This window comes from Engystomops pustulosus, chromosome 1, assembly GCF_040894005.1.
Source record: "Engystomops pustulosus chromosome 1, aEngPut4.maternal, whole genome shotgun sequence".
Taxonomy (NCBI): domain Eukaryota; kingdom Metazoa; phylum Chordata; class Amphibia; order Anura; family Leptodactylidae; genus Engystomops; species Engystomops pustulosus.
In genome coordinates, this window is record NC_092411.1 from 258,045,669 (window position 1) to 258,069,730 (window position 24,062).

Genomic DNA, 24,062 nt, shown 5'->3' on the forward strand with positions numbered 1-24,062 from the left:
TATCCTTGCATGGTAAGTTGCTCTAGTGGCCAATTGGTCTATAGGGCTACACGATAGTGTTCAAGCCACAGATATTCTGAAGATTGTCAATTTGTATGACTTTTCAAAAACTTTACATAAATCAATACTATTGTGTGTGCATAAGACACTTTGTACCATATCTTATGACTTAGTTGACTCTGCATCATCTTTACTTTCCTTGTAGTCAGTGTTTCACATAGAAATTTCTGCTCAGTTCCATTTTGATAACATAATTTTACAGGTATGTCAGATTAAATAACAACTGTATACAGAGAGGAGGGAGTGCAGTGTAATTTAAAAGTAAAATTACGGAAGTAAATCTGCCAGCTGAAAGTGGACTGCAAATTCACAGGCAGAGACTACATAGAGGAAAGCTGTGGGGAAATGAAATTTTATATAATAAAATGAACAGAAACCATATTTTTTCTTATGTGCGAAAACGATTGTATTCTGCAAAGTTCATGCCATGTACTTTATTTGTGTTGCAGGTAGAATCAGAAATTATATACTAACATTATCTTAAAAGAAACAAGAGTTAATGAAACTTTATGTGTCAGAAGGGATTGAGAAAATAAGCACAGATGGTGAAACCCACACATGCTTATAAATGTGCTTCATTATCAATTATGGTGAATGATATGTTTGTGTTATGAAGCCACTAGTACCTTAACTTGATAGACACTATTTAATTACTTTTAACTTTAATACATATTTTATATAAATTATCTCGCCTAGCAACCTAAGCAAACATACAAGTTATGTATTAATATAATATTCAGAGTAGAATAGGCCCCCAATTCTAGTCATCAGCACAATTTCACTGGGGAAGGGTTTGCATACAGGAATTGTGAGACACGGAGGGCATTTTATCTTTATGAAAAATCTCTCGGAGACCTCTGGTAGTAAATGGGTGAAGAAGAAAAGTTTAGGTTTAATGGTTTTACTAAAGTGACTTACTGGCTAGAAAGGTCAACCTATTTCTGGATTTTTCTCTAAGTGTAAAAAAAGAAGACTTTATTAACATCCAAGTTTGGCTTTAAGCATACAAGCTTAAAAAACTAAGCCCAGAACATACAAAAGACAACCAGTTGAATTCAAGGTGTTTTTTGGGATAGTAGTTTCTATAAAAATTGTGGCAAAATAACCTTTATAGCACTCTATTCCAAATTGTAGAAAATACATTTCTATAAAACAAACAATCTTAGAATTAGCCAACTTTTTACCCTTGCCAATAAGGCCTTTGTCTTAATTTTCCTCCTCACTCTTTCCTCCCAAAAAAAACCATGTTTGCGCCATTTTCTTTAGGAGCTTTGAATTTATGTATTTCCGTGTGTGGTCCAAATGAAACCTCTATTTCATTCTTGAGAACACAGAGACACCGACTTTATAGAGTTTTTGATATTTTTTTAATATTAAAAAATAATTCTAATCTTTCAAGGAAATGAAAATTGCCATATCACCATATTCTGAGGCCAACAACTTTTTATACTTGTTAGGCTAGGTTCTAACCTTGTTTCTTTTTTTTATAAAACAAGATTACAAAAACATAGCAAGTATTAGCATAGTTATGTATATATGGTCCAAAGCAGACTTATGTATTTATGCCTTAAGTCCATCTTCTTTGTTGTTGATATGCTCAGCATATACGTATGTCAGGAAACTTGGTGTATATGCCGAACATATCCATCAACTTATACTGGCAAGTGGGGATTTCCCTTTTGCCAAGCTACATCTTTCCTGTAGCCCTAAGCTAAGCAATGGATATGCTCAGTGTGGGTCAAACATATGTATATTGAGAGAGAGAGAGAGAGAGCGCCTAGGGGTTTTGATTGCTGATTCTATAAACTGAAATACTATTGTATGGCAGTATACTGGAAATATACTGGATCAGAATAAGACCCAGATCCTGCTGTGACAATCATGCAATCCTTGATAAGGGCCCCCCTCCTTCTAATGTTCTCACAGATGGCACCAGCCAAATCCATAATGGCCGCACACATGCATTTCCATAATTTAGGAGCCATGATGGCTTTTGACCACACCACCTATAGGGGTTTTCTCATGAAACAAGTTAGACCCTAAGCAATGGATAGTGCCTAACTTGCTGATCAGTGGGAGTCTCAGTGATTAGACCCCCACATAACATGAGAACGAGGGATCATATGAGGTCCCAGTTACCTCTGTCGGACCCCTAGTTGCTCCCTGAGATGAATGCAGATGGGCGCGCTTGACCGTTCTGCTCCATTCATCTCTATGGAGCTGATGAAGATTGCCGAGCTGTGCCAGCTATAAAAAAACCTTTATGCTTACCTACAGATGGGTCTGATTTAGTGCATTGGACCCATCTCAGCTTCTCCCTGTACCTATGCATTAATACAATGATGCCGAAACAGTACACCCATGCTTAATTGCATGGAGAATGTGCAGTGAAGCCGAAGTGTAGTGTGTCAGCTTCACCGTGTGACTGCTCAGTTGTGGGGAATACCGGAACAAGGTAAGTATAAAGGTTTTTTTTATTTTAATAGCATATGCATAGGAGCCTGTTAAAGGCCAGTTTTGGACACTAAACCACCGGTCCATATTTAAAATATATTTCCTTAGGGGAATTAAAAGTTGTAGAAAGGTTGTTCTTGTTTGTTGTGATTAAAGACAATTATTCAAATACGGAGAAAGTGCAAGTGCAAGGGACATGAGCAGCTTGGTGCTTCCATACTATTATTACAGTACATTTTAACATATGTAGATGAGTGATGACATGGTTAATAATATCTACAGGCCAACCAATTCTTCAGCCTTAACTGCACTAGAGAGATACATTGGAATGGTGGCTCCTAACTCCTTTACATGTTTCCAAGAAAAAGCACTCAAAATATATTTCTGTACTGTATCACTTCTAAGCCCACTTTGAAACATCAGAGTGACCAGGTCCATTCTCCTCCATCAAAGTCCATTCTCCTACCCACATTTGAACACTTGGTTGTGAGTTTTTTTTTTTAATACATCCACACAAGCGAGAGAGTGCAGAAAAAGATAAAAGCAAACCAATAACAAGTGGTAGTATAAGTGGTAGTAACAGGAGAAACATATAGGAATAGAGAGATCACTTGATAACACTGAGTAGAGAGTGATCATTGTTCTCTATCTTTGTGAGTTTCTGCTTAATGTTATATAAGTCATTTGATCTATAGATAACTAGATACATTATAAAACAATATAGAATAGTTTTCCTCCTTGAAACACTGTCTACTGATTATTTATACAATAAATAATCTAAGTTTTTCTCATCACATACCTGATCTGATGGAATACCCCCAACGCAACAACATACAAACTGTGATCACCGATTTTGGGATTGATATGTATCAGATCGCTATGGGCTATGTATAGAATATTCTGTTATTTATTTTTAGTTATCACAAATACAAGCGATGGAGAATTGTTATAGTAGTATATTGTTCCATAATCACATTATTAAAATAGACTTTAAAGGAGTTTCCCTAAGATCAACAGAACAGTGATCAAATGGAATTGGGTCTCCTCCTACTAAGCCAAATATTAGGTCCAGTGTTCACCATAAGATTTTGGATAGATGATAAGTTCTTATCCTGAAAAAATTTTTGATAATGTTAATGCAATGGGTGGCATCAGAGTTGTAATTTGAAGGTTCTGACTTATAATAATTACAATAATAATTCTTTATTTTATATAGCGCACACAGATTGCGCAGCACAGACTTAGCCAAATCGGTCCCTGTCCCCAATGGGGCTCACAGTGAGAGGAAGCCCCCTACCCACTATTTTACCTTTACTTTTTGTTGTATAGGTCCAAATATGCCTGACCTATGAGAATAGATTTTTAAGATTACAGGTCTATAATATTCAAGGGGTTTGTTAACCCCATAGCGCAATAAGACGTACCCTTACGTCTTACTGCGCATGGGGGAGTATGAAGAGGGCTCACGGGCTGAGCCCTCTTCATACTCACCGGGCATTTGCTTCATAATGAAGCAAACGCCCGTCGCTAACACCCGCGATCGGTGCTTGCACCGATCGCGGGTGTTAACCCTTTGATCGCCGCCGGCAAAGCTGCCGGCGGCATTAAAGAGCCGGCGGCGCGTGGACGCCGCCATCTTGGCTCCGATCGTCACTCCCCGTGACGTCACCGGGGAGCGGCGATCCGGTGCCATGACAGCCTGGGATTACACAAAGATCCGAGGCTGTCATGATCGAGGCTATCTATTACAATGTGCGATCTGCACATTGTAATAGATGGTGTGCAAAATCCCCATATACTGCCATACTGTAGTATGGCAGTATATGGTAGGATCAATCAGACAACCTAGGGTTAAAGTACCCTAGGGAGTCTGAAAAATAGTAAAAAAAAATAAATAAAAAAAAGTAAAAAAAAAAAATTATATTAAAAAAACATAAAAATTCAAATCACCCCCCTTTCCCTAGAACTGATATGAATATAAATAAACCGTAAAAATCATAAACACATTAGGTATCGCGTCCGAAAATGCCCGATCTATCAAAATATAATAACCGTTTTTCACTGCGTTTAACCCCGTAGCGGAAAATAGCGCCCAAAGTCGCAAATGGCATTTTTTTGCCATTTTGAAAAATAGAAAAAATTCTATAAAAAGTGATCAAAAGGTCGCACAGTCCTAAAAATAGAAGCATTGAAAACATCATCAGAAGTCGCAAAAAATGATACCACTCACAGATCCATACACCAAAGTATGAAAAAGTTATTAGCGCAAGAACACGGCAAAATGAAGAATTTTTTTTCTGTACAGGAGGTTTTAATTTTTGTAAATGTATGAAAACATTATAAAACCTATCCAAATTTGGTATCCTCGTGATCGTATTGACCCAATGAATGAAATAGACCTGTCATTTGGGGCACACAGTGAAAGCTGTAAAAACCAAGCCCACAAGAAATGGCGCAAATGTGTTTTTTCATCATTTTCACTGCATTTAGAATTTTTTTCCCGCTTCCCAGTACATGGCATGGAATATTTAATACCATCACTACGAAGTGCAATTTGTTACGCAGAAAATAAGTCATCATATAGCTCTGTACACGGAAAAATAAAAAAGTTATAGATTTTTGAAGGTGGGGAGTGAAAAATAAAAACGCAAAAACGAAAAAGGGCCTGGTCCTTAAGGGGTTAAGGATGGGTAATCCTTTTACTATTACTATGGGTAATTCATTATAAGTATATGTTTCAGTGACCAGGGTGCAGATATATGTCCTACATCTGCTCTGGAATATTAGATCTAGTCTCCTCCTACATTCCCCATGGACAAATATATTATTAATATAGTAGTATAGAATGAATTTTGGAGAATTATAATATTGCAGAAATAGCTGTAACATCAGCCCATTCTATTCTTTGTCTTATTCTGCAATATTGATCTGGAAGAAGGATAAAATCTCTATAATGGGAAAAGACTACTTTTGGATTCCATATCTGGCAATATGAAATTAAAATATATCTTAGATCAACTTCCCCTCACCAGGAATCTATGGATATGGATGAGCAGACCTGTTAAGATACTGAACCTGGACCCGAGCAATCAATACCACTGGTAACACTGGTGATCGGTGCCAGTACTTTGAATATTGACGGCTCATGTACATCATCATTTTCCCAGGATTCGTTACTCCCCGATGATGTCACGGGAAAAGTCAATACTCTGGAAAATCTCTGCTTTTACTAGTCATCGGTATCAGCACCAATCATGGGTGTTAACGATTGGGGGATGAACCTACCAAACCCAAACCTCTGCCTGATGGCCCTGGTTCGGAGACCTGAACATTGTGTGTTCAGGTCCACTTATCACTATATATGAGTTATAACTTGTGATAATACAGTAATACACTCATTAACTGGTGAAGAGGTACCTGGATGTTTCACCTATAAATTACTCTCACTCCTCTTCGGAAACTTCTAGTGGTGTGCTAGAAGGATGGCACCATTTCTCTAAAAGGGTAATATAATCATCAGAAGTAACTAACATAATATGACCTTTATAAATTTAAGAAATAATTTCGACAACACAAATTATAATACTGCTATAATTACTTTTACACTGCAAGTGACCTTGATATCCCATGACCTTTTAATGAAAAGTAATTATATCTCCCTACTTTTAACTAATCAATTCACCACACACATGACAGAATGATAATGCCTAACACTTCCAAATACTATACTGTTACAGAAGTTTTATGCTAATTTCATGCTGACACAAATCCATAATGTGGAAGCTTTAGATAAAGCTCCTTTAGGTTTTGTTTGCCGTTAAAATATCCGAGTTAAGTAGCCTCCGAGTTTTTCATGCAAAATACATGAACTTGTCAGAACAATTTCAATGGCTGAAATATAAAGCTTATTCTCCATTTGGCACATTCATCTATTAATTTACTCTTCTCCTTGGAGAATTTGGGTTTTAATTCGGTAAGTTCTGTACAATTAGTGTATTTAATAAGGTTACTGCAATGGATACTTCGGAAAGTTTCCACACACCGTTTCTCTTCACACCATGTTCTCGTTGTACAGTAGAATCCTTAGGAACATAATATCTATTTTAATTACATTTTTGATGCTACATCAGTCGCACAATGTCACCTTTGCTTGTACATTATGTTCTACAGCCGGTTTTAATTTCACTTAATTACCTATTAGCAAAGGGGCAAATTTATTCAAGACGTAATAAACCTTGTTTCACTTTTTGTACACCTTGTATAGATGGCTGTTAGATGATCTTATGTCCATTGCCATTCATTAAAAACTGTCTTGAAAAAGTTCTGAAAATCATCTGTGCTCACGCTGTTGACCACCATGGACATCCCATTGCTTATTATTATTAGTAACATAGCAATAACTAGTATTATTAACTCACTCATTACCCAAGATGATCACTACTGTTTCTTTTTACCGAAAGGGTTTTATATTATTTCCGGCTCAAATATAACCCTCCCCCATGATTAAAAAATAACAAAAAATCAACATTTATTCAAATATAATCATGTCTTCATCTCTTGTGGAACATAATTGTAACTTTGAAAAATCCTTCATTCTGTGAATTTCTTGTGACTATTGATTTTAGAATCATTGCCCACAATAACTCAAGTATAGCGATGGCACTTTCCATTCATGAGCCCCTTTTAATCATGTAGCTGTTTGTAATACATTTTATCTGTCAGCTCCCTCTTCCCTGCAGCTCCCTCCTCCTTGTTGCCTTCAGTTGTCAGGCTGGTGGGGGGGCAGACTTCAAATGGCTGTAATACCTGTACCGAAATTTCTGGTGTCATTTTAGAGAGGAGAATCTCCCATTTAATATTACATTAGAATCACATTTCAAAGTGCCACAGAACCACCAGTGTAGATATCCACTGTCAGGATACTTACAGTCTACAAATCCCGTAAAACCCCTTTAAGTTACATAACTTCACTGTAACTATTGGTTAACTGGTAGCAATTTTTCAGTATTTCCAGTGTGTTTTCAGATTTAGCTATCTTTCGATTTTCATTTTCAAGTATATCCCCATAACTTAGATCATTGCTAATGATTCAACTTTTACAGGTAAAACCTATTAATTAGCAGTTTTTCTTATACAAAAACATATAATCCCTCTAATTATGGGGAAAGTGGACTCTAAACATTTGAGAATACAACGAGTTTAATACAAGTTCATCCTTACAAGTATCTCTGCTGTGAGGCAGATGCTTCTGTATTACAAGCCCATTCCCTGCAGTATTATTGAAAGCCTGGATATTTTTTTTTTTCATATTCTTTCTAATTAATATTTTTCAACATGGTCAGTAAAATACTTTACATACTGACTTGAAATAAATGGTTAGAAATGAAGTATATAATTAAATACCTGTGATTGATTTTCCTGGGGGCTTAATGCACTCCAAATTTCCTTTGACAACACAAATTTGAAACATACTTAAGTTTCTATAAATCCTACTGAAAGATAATTGGCGTTTGCAAACCATCTAATACATTAATTCCATTTGTATCTGGATTGGAATCGAAAATGAAATGGGCAGGCGGCAAAAATAAATAAATAAATCCGAAGAATAGCCGAGGAAACCCTAATTGTTTCTCTTTTTTTTCCTTCTCATCTTCAGCCATTAGTGTCGGTACTTGGTGAGTTAGAGCATGATCCATTACAGTCAGAATGACTTGGGAGAATTAATTTTTATGAATATGATATCTCAACAGAGAGTGCAACACGCAGAAATCACTTTGAGAAAATGGACAGTTTCCCCCTAAGGACAATACACCAATTTCCGTCGCAGTATGAAAATTCAAAGTGATATTTTATTACATATGCCAGAGGACCGATGTTCCTGAGTCAGGACTTAATTGTTTACTTCTGTGACAAGGTACTAGATTACAAGGGCTACTGTGTGTCTGCATACACTATGGAAGTAGAAGAGCTGATATTTTTTATATTTAAAGGGGTGTTCCTATTTCACCAAATTAATGCTATTATTTTTATACAACTTTCCAATATTCTTTCTGTATCAATTCCTTGTTGTTTTCTAGATCTCTGCTTGCTGTTATTCTATAGATTAGCAGCAGAATGCTAACAACAATTAAAACTTAACTTTTAATTACAACCAATAAAAGGTATTTTTCAGTGTATATAAATCTAAAAATGCCTAGTGTATTGAGCAGAAAAATAAACAGGTCAAACAGTGCACATTGTATAACCACCTGCACAGATTGAAGACAGCATTGTATTGGGTAGAGGAGATATAAAGGTTTGGTCTCACCCGTCTTCACACGATGGGGCTTGGATGCACCGGCACTTCTGTAGGGAAGAATTCTGTCTTACCCTGTTTTTGCCCTTTCTGCACTCCTACACCCGTTGGTTGTGACTCCCAGCCCTTACAAGGGCGGTCCCCAAGACTGTCCCTTCATGCAGGCTAGTGCACCCTACACTGTAAAAATCACTCGTTACTCCTTCCCTACGCGTTTCGTGCACAGTCATATGCACTCCTCAGGGGAAATATACTTATGCATAAAGGCTTCGGCCCTATAGCATCATTAAACATCGGGTGTGAGCAGTGGCTCATCACTTGCTGACTCTCACTAGGTTGTTAGTCTGGCGTTGGCCAACGCCAGACTAACAACCTAGTGAGAGTCAGCAAGTGATGAGCCACTGCTCACACCCGATGTTTAATGATGCTATAGGGCCGAAGCCTTTATGCATAAGTATATTTCCCCTGAGGAGTGCATATGACTGTGCACGAAACGCGTAGGGAAGGAGTAACGAGTGATTTTTACAGTGTAGGGTGCACTAGCCTGCATGAAGGGACAGTCTTGGGGACCGCCCTTGTAAGGGCTGGGAGTCACAACCAACGGGTGTAGGAGTGCAGAAAGGGCAAAAACAGGGTAAGACAGAATTCTTCCCTACAGAAGTGCCGGTGCATCCAAGCCCCATCGTGTGAAGACGGGTGAGACCAAACCTTTATATCTCCTCTACCCAATACAATGCTGTCTTCAATCTGTGCAGGTGGTTATACAATGTGCACTGTTTGACCTGTTTATTTTTCTGCTCAATACACTAGGCATTTTTAGATTTATATACACTGAAAAATACCTTTTATTGGTTGTAATTAAAAGTTAAGTTTTAATTGTTGTTAGCATTCTGCTGCTAATTTGTCGAGATACTTTGAATGCTAGAGACCAATTTATATTTGGAGACTTTTGACCACCTTGGTAACTGTACATTAAAGAGTCTCTTTGTTGCTAATTTCTCTGTTATTCTATAGAAAGCTTCTGTGTTTACTCCAGTGGATAAAAATCTGACCATGGTCACACATGTGCACAGCTCGTTAGTATCACAGAGAGTAATCAGATCTGTGTGATATAACGAGCCATGCACCTGTGTGACCATGGTCAGATTTCTATCCACTGGATGTAAACATGCTGTTGAAGCTTTCTATAGAATGACAGCAAGCAGAGATCTAGAAAACTCTGAGGATTGTATACAGAAAGTATATTGGAAAGTTGTATAACTTTTTATAATGCAAACGATAACATTAATTTGCTGTCTGTTTGTTCAGACTGAAGGATTTTTTTTTGTAACATAACTTTAATGAGGCTTTAAAATCCTACGTTTTTAAAATTCAATTCGCCCACATTTTATTTTTATTGTATTTCATACTATGCTGCATACATCATGGTATACATCACCACACACAGATGAAAGGTCAACACCATTGGCAGAACCAAGAGCCTAAAGGACTTGGCAAATTAAAATGTGACCTGAACCTTCCGTCTCTGGATAGATGGTTGGCACCATCCCATACTTATCAGAAAGCCAGCTGATTTTCAATAAATTTGGGGGTTCAGATGACTTTACTCTTATACTCATGAACTTCATAAAAATTAAAGGAATTTGCAAATTAAAAACAAATACCTATGAATCCGCAGTTCTCCTTATGGAGACTTTGCCAGTTAACGCTGACTTGCAGGCCTGTGCCTTGTCCCATCCTAGAAAACATATTTGCATATTTCCCATGAAACCCTCATAAAATACCACCCATGCAAGTAGAGAAAGAGCACACCTATTTTGGATTAGGGGTTTCCCAGGTGATCCACATTGACCCCTTGTACTTAAACCTGATGAAGGTGCCAAAATGGCTTTGTAATGGGTATCTTCCATATACAAGCACATGACCTCTGAATGGCCAGTAAGCACAACCATCCCTGATCTCTTTTATCTCTTTCACCTTTGAATCATAGAAAATCTGCTACAGCCTTAAGGCCCAAACATTGCATACTTAAATGTATCACTTGGTGAGCAAGTTTCTTACAGCGCACATACTATTTGCCAAAAGGTGCCCCTCTATTTTTGATGACACCCATTCAAGTGACACTTTTCCAGTTTTTCGACATTGGCTGCCCCTATGACAAGTGCCTATGCCCCATGTGACTTCTGCAGTCGATAACTGGATTCACGGGTCTCATGACATTTACTGCTTAGGCTAATGATTGGCTGCAGTGGTGACATAAGGAACATGGCAAAGTCATCACTACAGCCAAGTAAAGAAACCATAATCGGGAGAAGTGGAGCATAGGCACAATGATGGTGGGGAAATAAAGTAATGAGATTCATAGGATTATTTTATTTGTATTTCCCCAACCCCTCACATTAAACATCATCTTGGAAATTCCTATGAATCGGTTAAACAATAACCCCTAAAAATAAATCATACACCCAAGCTATTGGTGGACCATTCTAGAATTTCAAAGTAATATTCAACTTGTAGCTCTATGGAAAACAAAGCATTGTTCCATCCCATGGAAATGTACCAAAGGGCAAACTGTACATTTATGCACTCATTTGTGTCGAACATCTTCCCTAATATGATTAGATCTTTATGACTATTTTACGTAAGCAGTGACATATTCCTTCTGTAAAACACAAAAGCATGTTCTCCTGGCCCCAGTCTTTCCAGGCTCACTCCTCCACAAATAATCAGATTACAGGCTAATACATATAAAAGGCTGAGTAGGAGTTATGGATTCAGTGGTGTGGAGAGCTCCCTGAGCTATTCATCTAACCATCTGAAGAGCCGCATTGATAGTCTCTGAATTTACTGACTTATTGTCAATATCTACATATTCCTCATCGAGTCCCCAGAGAGGACATAAGACAAGTCATTTAATAGCAATAAGATGGATTCTGCTGTAGTCTTCTGTAATCTTCCTGTATGGGAAAGGTTTATTTCTTTTTCTGTATGAAATTAAGAGGAATTCAGATTTGTAGCTGGAGAAGCGATTCGTTATTGTTATGTATGAATGGACACTAACAAAAGATAAAACACTGGACTATGGCAGAAACTTTTGATTGATACACAAAAAATTATGTTTTTATGGAACATTTAATGTTTGATACATATGTGCCTAGGGGAGCAACAGCCATGAGGTGAGTTGAGCATCTTGCCTCTGGCATCACCACCTGCAGCAAGATAGGGTACAGCATAAGGGGTGCAGTCACCTGCTACAAAGTAGACGTTGGCACTTAAAGGGGTATTCCAGAGATAAACATAAATCCTATACAAGTGGGTTCTTTAAATGTAAGCTAATATGTAATTAGTTGTTATTTAAAATCTTGCTCCCCTTAGCAGAAAATGCTATTGACATACAATATAATGAAGAATTGAAATGCTACTGGCCCTTTATCAGTCCGTTGATTTTCTCAGCGCAGAGCAGACACAGGACAGAAGGAGGCCGCTGGTCACATGCCCATATCCCATGTCCTGCACCTTCCTGGGCCGGTCATGTGATCACCACTATGTTTGGCTGTAGTCAGTTGGTGGCAGTGCATCCAGTATGGCCAGTGTTGTGGTAAAACTTCATCTCCCCGAGGTAATGTGCAGGGATGGCAGTTACATATCATTACTAGGGTAACAGAGTAGGACAGTCTGTTAAATCATCACTGGGAGCAGAGCAAAAGAGGGAGGAGGAGTTACTGAGAACTAAAGGATCATGGGACTTGTAGTTTCCAGTGGTGACCATTTTGTTGATAACTCTGCGAACTTTAGAAAGCTTTGTGATTCATAAAAGAAAACTATTTAAGCTCCATTTTGTGACTAATGACATTGAGTTTTGTTACATTCATTTATTTATAGCATCATGGATTTTTGTATCAGACGTTTATATTCCCAGAAAACCCCTTTAAAAATAGTGTTTCTTCACACCAAACTCTGCATGGGGAGCCCACACACTAAAAAATAACCTGATATATTACTAATGGATGGTATAGAGGGGTGCCATTTTTTTACTTGTCTCAGGCAACCCTGGATGTGGCCTTATCTCCTGTGGGTTGGACATGCCCTGACCTGTGTCTTAAAAGATGAGTGGATTTGCAGCATCAGTGTTTCACAATATTTTATAATATAAAGTAATATTTAATATTTTTCACCCAGTGGTTGTCTTGTAAGTTTCAGCCTTTCTGTGGAAGTATCTAACATGACACATTTTTTCATTAATTGGTACAATTTCCAAATCACATTTAAATATTTACTGATTTGCTTTGGACGAATCAATGTTTGCTACAATTTTTATGGAAATGAGCATAAAACCCCTTCTGGGCAGCAAAAATACAGATTTTTTTTTTTTAAAAAGGTTCTTCTTGACAAATTTTTTCATTAGGGTTTGGGCTACGGGTTAGAGTAAGGGTAAGTGCAAGCATAAAGGTAAGTGTTAGGGTTGGCGTAAGGGTAGCCAGTTACCTAGTGTACAAGCCAAAAGTCACAATTCCTGGAGTACAGTCAGGAAATGTGATTTTTTTTTCTCCCCCTACTCCACCGTCACTGTAAGTAGGTCTGGCAGGGCTGGGAATGGGATGAGCTGGGCCACATTTGCTATAGCATAATTCTATACCAGGCAGGACAAGTGTATGACAAGTCATATATCAAAACTTGGGAACCTCTAAATATATCAGATGATTTGTGCACCGCGCTGGGGGAGTTCCACAACTTTGTATATCAGGGCTGATTCCTTTTCTGTGCTGATGGCCAATGACCTATCTGTTGTCACTTACTGCTCCCCCACCCATCTACATATATAGAGCCTCTATGTAACCTGACAACTCCCTGAGCTGCTGTCTGGTACTAAGAAGTTTTAAAGTGAATAACAAAGTACAAATCACTTCTTTGCTCTGTATAACATATATTACAACAGTAACTTTTGCCATTCATTTCTATATGTTTTTGAATAGTTACCAACACTTGACTTCTGCTATCTTTCTATAATCTATCAAGTCATCTATTAGCAATGTATCTATCTTTATTACTTACTATATACATTTAATATACATTTTATTTAATATATATATATATATATATATATATATATATATATATATATATATATATATATAATAAGTCTCCAGACTAATAAGCCAGACCTGCTACTGATGTCACACATCTTAACTCTCAGATGAGCGGGGAGTTATGTTTACTGTTACAGTGAATGAGTCTTTGGGGAGTGACGGGCGTCATTATGGGGTCCGCTGGTAGCAATTTATTGCATGTTGGGAGATGCTAACCCTCTCAGTGATGAAGCTGACTGTACAGCCAAGTAATAAGAGCTGCTGCTGCACTTCTGCTAATTGTGAGACTAAAACATTAAGTGAGACAAATAAGTATACAGGGAATAATCTGCTCAACTCACATCAAAGTATATTTCATATTAATGGTATATTTCCACATAGAAAAACAGCTAATGTCCTAGAAAGTGTTTATGTGCATCTAATACACGATACAGACAGCAGTGATCACTCATGGACGCTTTATTTCTATATACTTCAGTGAAGAGATCATTGCTGCATGGAGAGACACTATCATGAAATGGATAAATTCTATGAAACGCATTGAGTAGTCTAGTACCCTGAATGTGATATAGCAAACAGATCATTTCCAGGATGCCTGCCTTATTATAGTAATATCTATAGAATACGCAGATAGACACACAGACAGACTAATTGTTAGATAGATAGAGAGATAGATAGATAGATAGAGTGCTACATTTCAGTTTCTAGATCAGAGACCTTTGTTATGCCTGATCCAGAGAGGTCTCTGATCTAAAGACTAAAACATAACACTTGGAAAAGTAGTCCACCTTTTTTAATTTCATACGGGTGTGCTGCCATATTTTTGTATTTGAGTATTGAGGATTCAATCAAGTCCAAAATGTGTGCACCCAACTCCCTCTGGTGCAGCTAAATACTTTTTTGATAGATAGACAGATAGATGAAGTCTTCTAGATAGACAGAAGATACATATAGATAGATAAAGGGAGTTTATCATATGTTATAGCCACGCCCCCCCCCCTTCTCACTGCCGCAAGGGCTACACCATGAGGCTCAGACCAGGTCTGACCTGGGGTAGTTTTCAGCAAGTATCAGCGAGCATTCCCCAATCAATGTTCGCTGATCTTTAAAAATTGTGCAGGCAGGAGACAGGAATGCCCAATGTCCAACCACTTTGATGGCAGTTGGGCCCATCCATGTAAGTTTGTAGGTGAAATTGTGATTATAACACTGGTTCTACGCCAAAAACTGGCATCGAAGCACTGATAAGTCTCCCCATAGAGAGATAGATAGATAATGCATGACCTACTTAAATACCACGTCTCACCATCCCTTCTGTTTCCTTGGCTCTTCTCCTCTCACTCTATCTAATCTCATGCCATGGGAGGGGGAAGTGCTTTTGCACAGCATAGTAGCCTGTGAAGCTATAGTTGGAAGGGCCTCTGGTAATTCTCCCCAGAGTCCTTCTGGCTAATTAGCATACTTTTAAAAGTTGATTTTAGAAGGAAGGAAGCCATGGGTAACAAATCTACGACGATTACCACAGTTACACTGCCTGGATCTACGAGTAAGTGCCCCTGGTTTAAAATAAGCTTGCACATAAGTAATATTGTTTCCAGTTCCATGTATTGTACTTTTAATAACTGCCACAATAGAAGTTTTATTTAAACAATGTGATTCAAGGTGAAACTTTAATCATTGGATGATATCAAGTGAGAAATAATGTTTCCAATATATTAAACTTCAGAATAAATATTTCCCGCTCAGCAGAAGACTAATTTATCTCAAAGAGCGCTGCTATGAGGACTGGCTGCTCTCATTAACGCAGGCACAACTTGAAAAGTGCGCTTAGTATTTTAGGACACAGTAGGATATAAAGATATTATAATCACGCCTATATGTATTCAAAATATGTCAAAACAGTTTTGCAAGCCGCATGCTTTTAGCAACCACCACTGAGACAGTCACAAAGCTTCTAAGGCTTCTGGTTCTTAAGCCTACAATACCTGCATTATGCTCGAAGGGAAAGGGCATATTTTAAATATGCAGAATTCTATGGATTTTTCGCAGCAATTATTTTAGACCTTTAGTTTTGTAACTACTGATCCATTCCGATGTTTTATTTCAATATCGCTACATTTGCTGTATCAACATGTTATTGACTACGGAACTGAGAGTCAGCTTTGTACAAAACTAGAGGGCTCGAAAATTATTGACAGTTATAAGCAAGTATTGACATGTAGATGTAGCACAGCTGAAAAGGAACCTGTCAGCACGATCTGGGACACTGAACCAACCAGAGGATCTTAGAGACCGGTGGTTTAGTGTATCAAACTTTATACTCACCTTGTCTCTAGGTCCCTTGCATGTTGGCCAAGTGAAACCAGTGTAGTACACCCCTGTGTAAGTGCCGTAGATGTGTTTTATCGAACTCACATTTAGGTAAGTATGTTTATTTAATTTTTTGTATTTTACCCACATACAACCCTCATACTGGTCGATTTGGGATCCTAAAGCACAGGGCAATAAGGACCGGTAGTAGATTTAGGCCCGTTCCACAACCGGAAAGTGTGATGTGAAGAACTTGTGTCATACTTGCAGTGCATGCTGCCTGGATCTCCCGGCCTGAACACTGCAAACCGGAACTGAACTGACATGCTGAGTTCTGTTCTGGTTTGCAGCATTCGGGCCGGGAGATCCAGACAGCACGTGCTGCGAGTGTGATGCGAGTTCAGCACATCATACTCGCAAGTGTCGAATGGGCCTTAGGATCCCAAATGGACCTGACAGGTCCTCTGTAACTTTACAAAAGTTTAAACAGCATACCCCTTCGGGCCAATCTTTGGCTTTAAGGACCATAAAATGTTACTTTTACATAAGAAGAACACGGAATCTCGGACACAGAAACATGGAAGCAGGAGCAGGGTAAGGACAATTATTATTATGGTTGTTTTTTTTTTAACCTAAAATTTTTTAAATAAAATAATTCTAATAAGAATTGATCCTCTTCTGCAATGCTTCATATCATACTAAATGTATCATTACCTACTTTTAGTCAATATTGTAAGATATCAAGAGGTCTTAATTTAATCTTTATTACAATGGTTCAAAATTTCATGAAGTTACAAGTAGAGATATAGATGTTATCTCCTGCACAACAGCTACATTGTGAACACCTTGCATGTAGGTGATGATGCAGTCCTTTAACAGACACTACAGCCTCATTACTAATTGGTAGAGGTGGTAGGTGTCAGGTGACATTTAAAGGGTTAAAGGGGTTATCCGGGTTTTAAAAATAACTGAGGCCGGGCTGGGGTGGGCTAGTTAAACATAACAAACATCTACTTACCTCGTCTGGCGCCGCCGATGTACTGCTCCGCGGCCGGTCTTCTCTGTACGCCGGTTTCATTACAGGGACGCACAGGGAGCTTCCGGCCGGCTGGAAGCTCCTATCCGACACCATCTCTCAGCGCTTACAACGCTGAGAGATAGGGACGGATAGGAGGAGCCGGCCACATCCCGGACCGGAAGCTCCTTGTGCGCGGCTTCTGTGCCCCTGTAAACAAACAGGGGCACGGATCGAAGGGACCGCGGCGCGGGACATCGGCCGCGCCGGAGGAGGTAAGTACATGTTTATTATGTTTAAATATCCCTCCCCAGCCCAGCCATAAGAAATTTTTAAAACCCGGATAACCCCTTTAACACCTGTGATTGGTGCCAGCGCTAAATCCTGAACCCCCAACTACTGGCTAAAATTAATGTCCTTGACAGGTCTGCTCATCTGAAGTCAAGACCCCTTTAATGCATGTCGGTTTTTAATATATTTCATTTTAGTAGCCTTTATCACATCCCCAACTTGCTGCATGTCAAGGTTCATGTTCTCTTATCCCGGCCAACTTGGTGACATTTTCCCTTTATTTACTATTAGTTCATTTCCATTTATTGACTCACTCACTATTGATTGTATAAGGAAATGAAATTTACACATTTTACCGTTAAATGGCTTATTGATGTAATAGTAAAAAAAATGGCATTGAAATATCAGTTCATTGGCCAACGCCACAGCTAACAAAAGCCATTAGAAATGTCAAGCCAACATTTGAAGTAACTGTGTATTTAACGCCAAAGTGTCAAATTTCTGTAAACTTTCTCTAAGGGTGGTCTTGACTCTTGTAGGACACCTTCGTTATATTAAACATGGACCCACTAAAATTGATCCTTAATAACTACCCAAAAAATCTAAATATAATTGATAAAGTCAAATTGGTTATTTGGTTGATTATTTCTGCACCTGTGTCAATAAGGTGTAGGTGTTAACCCTTGAATTGATGCCAGCGGCATCTAAACCCTGCACAACCCCTGCATTTTAATTAAACATGCAATGTTACTGGAGGGGGGTGAGCCTGAATGTTGAACCTAAACTTCGGACTGAAGTCTGGATTCAGTGACCTTTAACTGAAGTGTTTGGCACGGACCAAAACATTTTGGGTTGGGGTCTGCGCATCTCTAGTTAATACTTAGTGTTACATGTACAAACAAAAGTAATATCCAGCAGCAAATTTTCAGTCATTCCAATCTTTGTGGACCACCAACATAGATATTTGATGAAATTGCAACAACACAGCAACAGTGTATGAGATGTGTGGTCAAGACCTCGTGTGAAGCTGGAATCAATTATTCAAAAAGTTACTGAATTATGAAATATAGGCTTCTATGAAATTAGCTTTGGACTGACACAAGCTGCTAATTTACTTGTCATTTGAAATGATGGGCCAAGAATTGATATAGTCTAAAATTCAGTTCTACTTCTAACTATTTTCATATCTACAACTCTGAACATCTTTGGTGATTCCTCCGGAGTCTTGTACATCATGGAATAATGATCTGATGCCAGCCTTCTTCCCAAAGCAATCGTCTGATGCAACAAATGAAATACATTTATCATTTATTTACTCTTTTCATGTGACTCATACATTTCTAGTACATTATGCTTCCTCGCCACCTCCACTGAGACGTAACAGGGAAGTTCAGAGGTCCTGTTACCTAGAGCCGCATCATAGCTGAGAGACGAGCCTCCGGTGCTCAACTGCTCCTTTGCCTGCTGCTCTAAATAGACGCAGCAATTACTTCATGATTTAAAGGTACAGGAGTCCTGAGGGGAAATCCTATAAGTACAATACCCTCTAATGTCAGCTTCCCTGAAGTGATAACCACCAATAATTCCCAAGGAAAACAGAGAATCCATTTACATCGTCCTGTTTTTTTTTTTATCCAAGTAAATAAATCCACTCTAGGTAAAGACTGGAGGGTTATTATAAGTAAAAATAGAATTTTATTCACAAAGTCTATACAATGGAGGATTGCCAAACAGTCTAACAGTGTTTAATGATGACATCCAGATGTATGCTAATAGTTGTGCTAAAATGCCTGGGTTTTTAGGTCAAAATGGCTGCAAGTCTCTGCAATGAATTAGATTATTTGTAGACATTGGTAACCTTTTCTTTTGTCTGATGTCATGGACAATGCCAAAATGAGTTGCTAGAAGGCAATCAGAGAAAATTATTCGAAGCATCCGACATTATGCTCCTTTATGTTGCTATTACTGTTCATACAGGACGTAAAGTAATCACTAAGTACATCTATTAGAGCATGTTTGAAGACACAGATCCTAGAACATAAAGTAATAGTACAATTATGTTTGAAAACACAGTGGGGCAGATTTACTTACCTGGTCCTGTCGCGATCCCTGGTGTGTGTTGTCCGACAAGGATTCGGGTCTGCCGCGATTCACTAAGATTGTGTGTCCTTCTTCTTCCTGGTGCATGTAAGTGCTTGATCATGTGACACTATTTCGTTTTTAAATTCTGCGGGTTGTCCGAATCAGTCGGGTTGTCTGACGGCACGCCCCACCCCATTTTTGTTGCATGCAAGTCGGCGCCGATGCGCTACAATCCGATCACACGTGCCAAAAACCCAGGGAAATTCATCGCAAAAAGGAAATATTCAGGAAACCCGAATTGCGATCCGCTGACCCTTAGTAAATGTGCCCCAGTATGTGATGTTGATCGGACCCCAACCACAAAGTTTAGAATTTCACAAAGTTACAAGTGGAGGGATGTTTGAAGTTCAGTTCCTCGTCCGGCTAAACCTCCATTAAAGCACAAGATAATTCTAGATACTGCAGTGCGCTGCCATTTTGGGGAGGATTGTCGTTCCCTGATGATGTCGTTGGGGGGTGTCAGTCCTCCCCAAAATAGCACCATGCAACACTGCTGCCGCGTGTTGGCAGCAATTTAAATGCTGATGGTGACTTTGCCAGCGGCATTAAAACAGTTAACACATGTGACCGGTGTGAGCACATATAATTCAAAAGCATTTATAAGATGGTGGTATAATGCAACCCAAATCAGGAACCACCGATGCCGGGCTTAGTAACAGTGTTATTTTATTGGTTCAACTCCAGTTTTTTTCAGAGTTATGATATGACAACAAAGGACACTAATGACAAGCCACCTAAATTCCAAAGGCTTTCCGCTCTAAGATCAATGTAGGCCTATGGATGTGACCTTTTAGATATCCGTGTCTACAACTGCAGAATTTCCAAGTCATCATAGACCAAATGGTTTTGGAGCCATTCTATAATATGTGCATGCCAACTTCAATGCGGACAATTTTTTATGAAATGACAACAAAGAACACTAATAAAAAGCCACCTAAATTCCTAGAATTTTCAACTAGTAAAACAATGTAGACCTATGGATATAACTTATTAGATGACCATGTCCATGGCTGCAGAATTTTCAAGTCATCACAGATAAAATGGTTTTGCGGCCATGCTATAATATAGGCATGCCAACTTCAATACCAACAATGGGTCGAGAAAGTCGAGAAAGATGCGGATCGTATAACATAAGTTCCTTGTGTCTGAGACAAGGCCTTGACACATATACACACACACATATATATATATTTATCTGAATAAATGGCATGCTGTACAGTTACATATCATAATTCCTTTTGTAGCTTGTATTATAAGCTACTTCTTTTCCGCGTTTCAGATCTTATTTTTCAGAAACAGCACGTTTTCCAGTGATATAATTGTAAAAATAACTGTTACATTGTTCTGACATACAAATGCAGAACATATGCATCTCAGTTACCTTATTATTTGGCTATGATGGTAATTGCCTACTAAATATAGTTTATGTGAGGTCTGATCAAGCTTGCTGATATGTATTCAGCATAGCAATTAGCACTTGTATTTCTCAGAGTTTAGTTGTGAAAATTATTTGCTTGCCTGAATGTTCATCAAGCCAATTAAGACAACGGAGACACACGTCACTATCAGATTCTGACAGCAGTAAAACCGTTTCTCGGGCAAGGGAAGGAGGCAACGATTTATGCTGTGGAGAGGATGCAGTCTACTTGAATTTAAATTGTTCTTTAGAATTTTTGCAAAGCAAGAAATTCCTTTATATGTGTCTATGGTGCTCAAATTGTGTAAAATAAAATAAATAATGAGATATTATTTTAATTATTTCAATTATGTCATCTCCTGTACATCTGCTTGTCTGCAGCATGTGCTGGCTAGGGGTAAAACAGTGGATGCTCTTTCAGATCCTCGCATGAGCACAGCAGGACAGTCTATTTCAGGAGACAAGTGTACTGATCTAGTTGGGCAGTGACCTGAACATTTTGTGATTGTGTAAATGAAGTGAAGCCTGTGCCAGTGTAATGGTATAGGGTGTAAGACGCAGAAGAAGCCAAAGAAATTAAGAGCAGTGGATAGGAAAGAGTGTAATGCACCATAGAGTCCATCCCAGCATTATCAGACCCTAAATACTGCACACATGTCGTGCCATAAAACACTAATATTCTATTTTGTGAACATTGTCACATGGACCCAGGGGCCTTACTACAGCGGTAGCAGCCATAGCAGCTGCTATGGGGCCTGCAGTGTCAGGGGGCCTGGCATTCGACCTGACACTAAAGAATGAAGGATGAGCATCATTATATACATTTTATGCTACACACTGTACAGCATATTTAGCAGTGCATGCATGTGTGTGCATAAATGTATAAATGTTTGTAGTGTGTAGGAGTGTATAAATGTGTTGGTATAGAAATGTAAAAAGATGTATAGTTTTTGAGGGTGTAGGAGGGCCCCATTCATAAGTCTGCTAGGTGGCCCTGCCTCTCCAAGTTATGCCCCTGCATGGATTTACCTTAATTTCTATGAATAAATAACCCCAGCCCACAAAAAAGAAAATACTCTAATTTGAAAGTTGAGACTAAAGAGCATGCACTGTCATTGCAATGTATCAATTGATATTATGTTTATTTATATAGATTTTTTAATTACAAAAATTAATGAACCAATGGTTGTAACTAAATTATTGGTGAGACTTGTATTAGTTATTCAAATATAGTACATGGTTGTGGCACTTTGTACATAGGCCTCACTCCATGTACTTATTTTCAGTAAAAGTCCTAGTGGTAGAGCCAAAGCAATCAGGTACTTATTACTAATCCTTTGGACATGTGGTAGGTTGTTATTTTGGAACAAATCCTTTGTCTGTCAGGAAATACATGGGGATTGATGGTAGTCTCAAATTTCTTGGCCAAGGAGAGTGAGTTTCCATCTACCTTGATTAAGATTAGGACCCAAATGTTTGAAAAACTTAGGTTTCATCTACCCAGGATGATTTGATTGTTGTTTAAATGCTTTTGAGAAAAAAATGTTTTCTCAAATTTCCAGAGGTACCACGGCTATTTTGGACTATTGATTAGCCAGTGCACTCAATACCATGTCCATATTTTCCGCAATTTGGGTGAAAAACTAATTTTTTTCTTATCTATTCAGAGAGAGTTGATGTTCTATACAAGCAGAATGTATCAATACCACCCTAAGTCATTGTCACAGTAGCTGAGGTCCTAGTTTCATCTGAGCCCTATAACTTGAATGAAAGACTACAAGTTCCCTCTGCCTTAAATGATGAGCCTAGAGCTGTATTGTAACAGAAAGTTCACAGTTAGAGGTTGTGTTATATTATTTCATTTAATATTTTAACAGTGGTCCATGCTCCAAGTAACTTGTCTTTAGATTTCACAGGCAACAAGTACTATTAAAACTAGAGTCAATATAGTAAAAAAATTTATTTTTTGTACACACACACACACATGTTTTATGTATGGTCGGTGATATTAAAGAACACCTACACATCTCAAAAAATCCTATTGTATTGCCTTCTCCCCATGTAACTGTCAGCTTCTCCATGCACAGTATTGTTCTACCAGTGGGTCATAACCTGGCAGCCGGCAAAGCAAAAATGCCTTCAGGCCTGACTGACATGATGTAATGAGGGCATGTCAAGTTTCATTCTCAGCAGAAAATCAACCTGGAATACACTATCAGCTTAGATATGAATTAAGGAATCTTTGTGATAGACAAAATACATAAAAATGTGACATCCATGGCATTTAGTTATCACATTGTAAGATTTCTTTTTACTAATGACTGATTATCATTTTTGCCATAAAATACAATGATGAAGCACAATGTCCATGTTATAGTATTATACTAAGTGACATGTTTCTACAGTGGGAAGCAGTTCACCCCACTTCCTGCCCTTGGGAATCCGCTCCATCATGCGTCTATTTCAAATGTTAAAATTGCCCATGTCCTTCGTATATGAAATAGACACATGACAGAACGGTTTATCCAGCTTGAGGGGACTGCTTCTCATTGGCCACTCCCATGGGACACTGCTCTGCAGAGAGAATGGTAAACTTTCATCTAACTTTTCTTTTTATGGGAAAAAAAACTGTTTTATTATAAAATTACTTTGCCAATGTACGTACTGTACTGTATGGGAACATATCAAAGCCAGAATAGGTATTCCTGCTGACAGGTTCCCTTTACGTCTTATAACATCAAATTATAAACATTCTTGTATCTCCACATAAAACACTAAATTATAAAACTTAGAAAGCAGGGTTAAATGGGACAACCCAACGTATAACGTTAAGACGTGATAGGGATGACAAATGGGGAGGGCATAGAGACTGATTGCCCCAAGATTCACGTGGATTTTTCTATGGGAGGTCTTCCATAATGTATCCTACAAAAGTTAAATATTATTGAATATGAGGGAATCAATTTGATCTCAATCGATCATGGCTCTGAC

General features: G+C 38.4%; 1 protein-coding gene across 7 annotated transcripts in view; it reads right to left on the reverse strand.

Annotated features, from left to right (window-relative positions):
- Positions 1–24,062, reverse strand: part of PCDH7 (protocadherin 7) — a 620,030-nt gene that overhangs the window by 64,265 nt on the left and 531,703 nt on the right. The window lies entirely within an intron of this gene.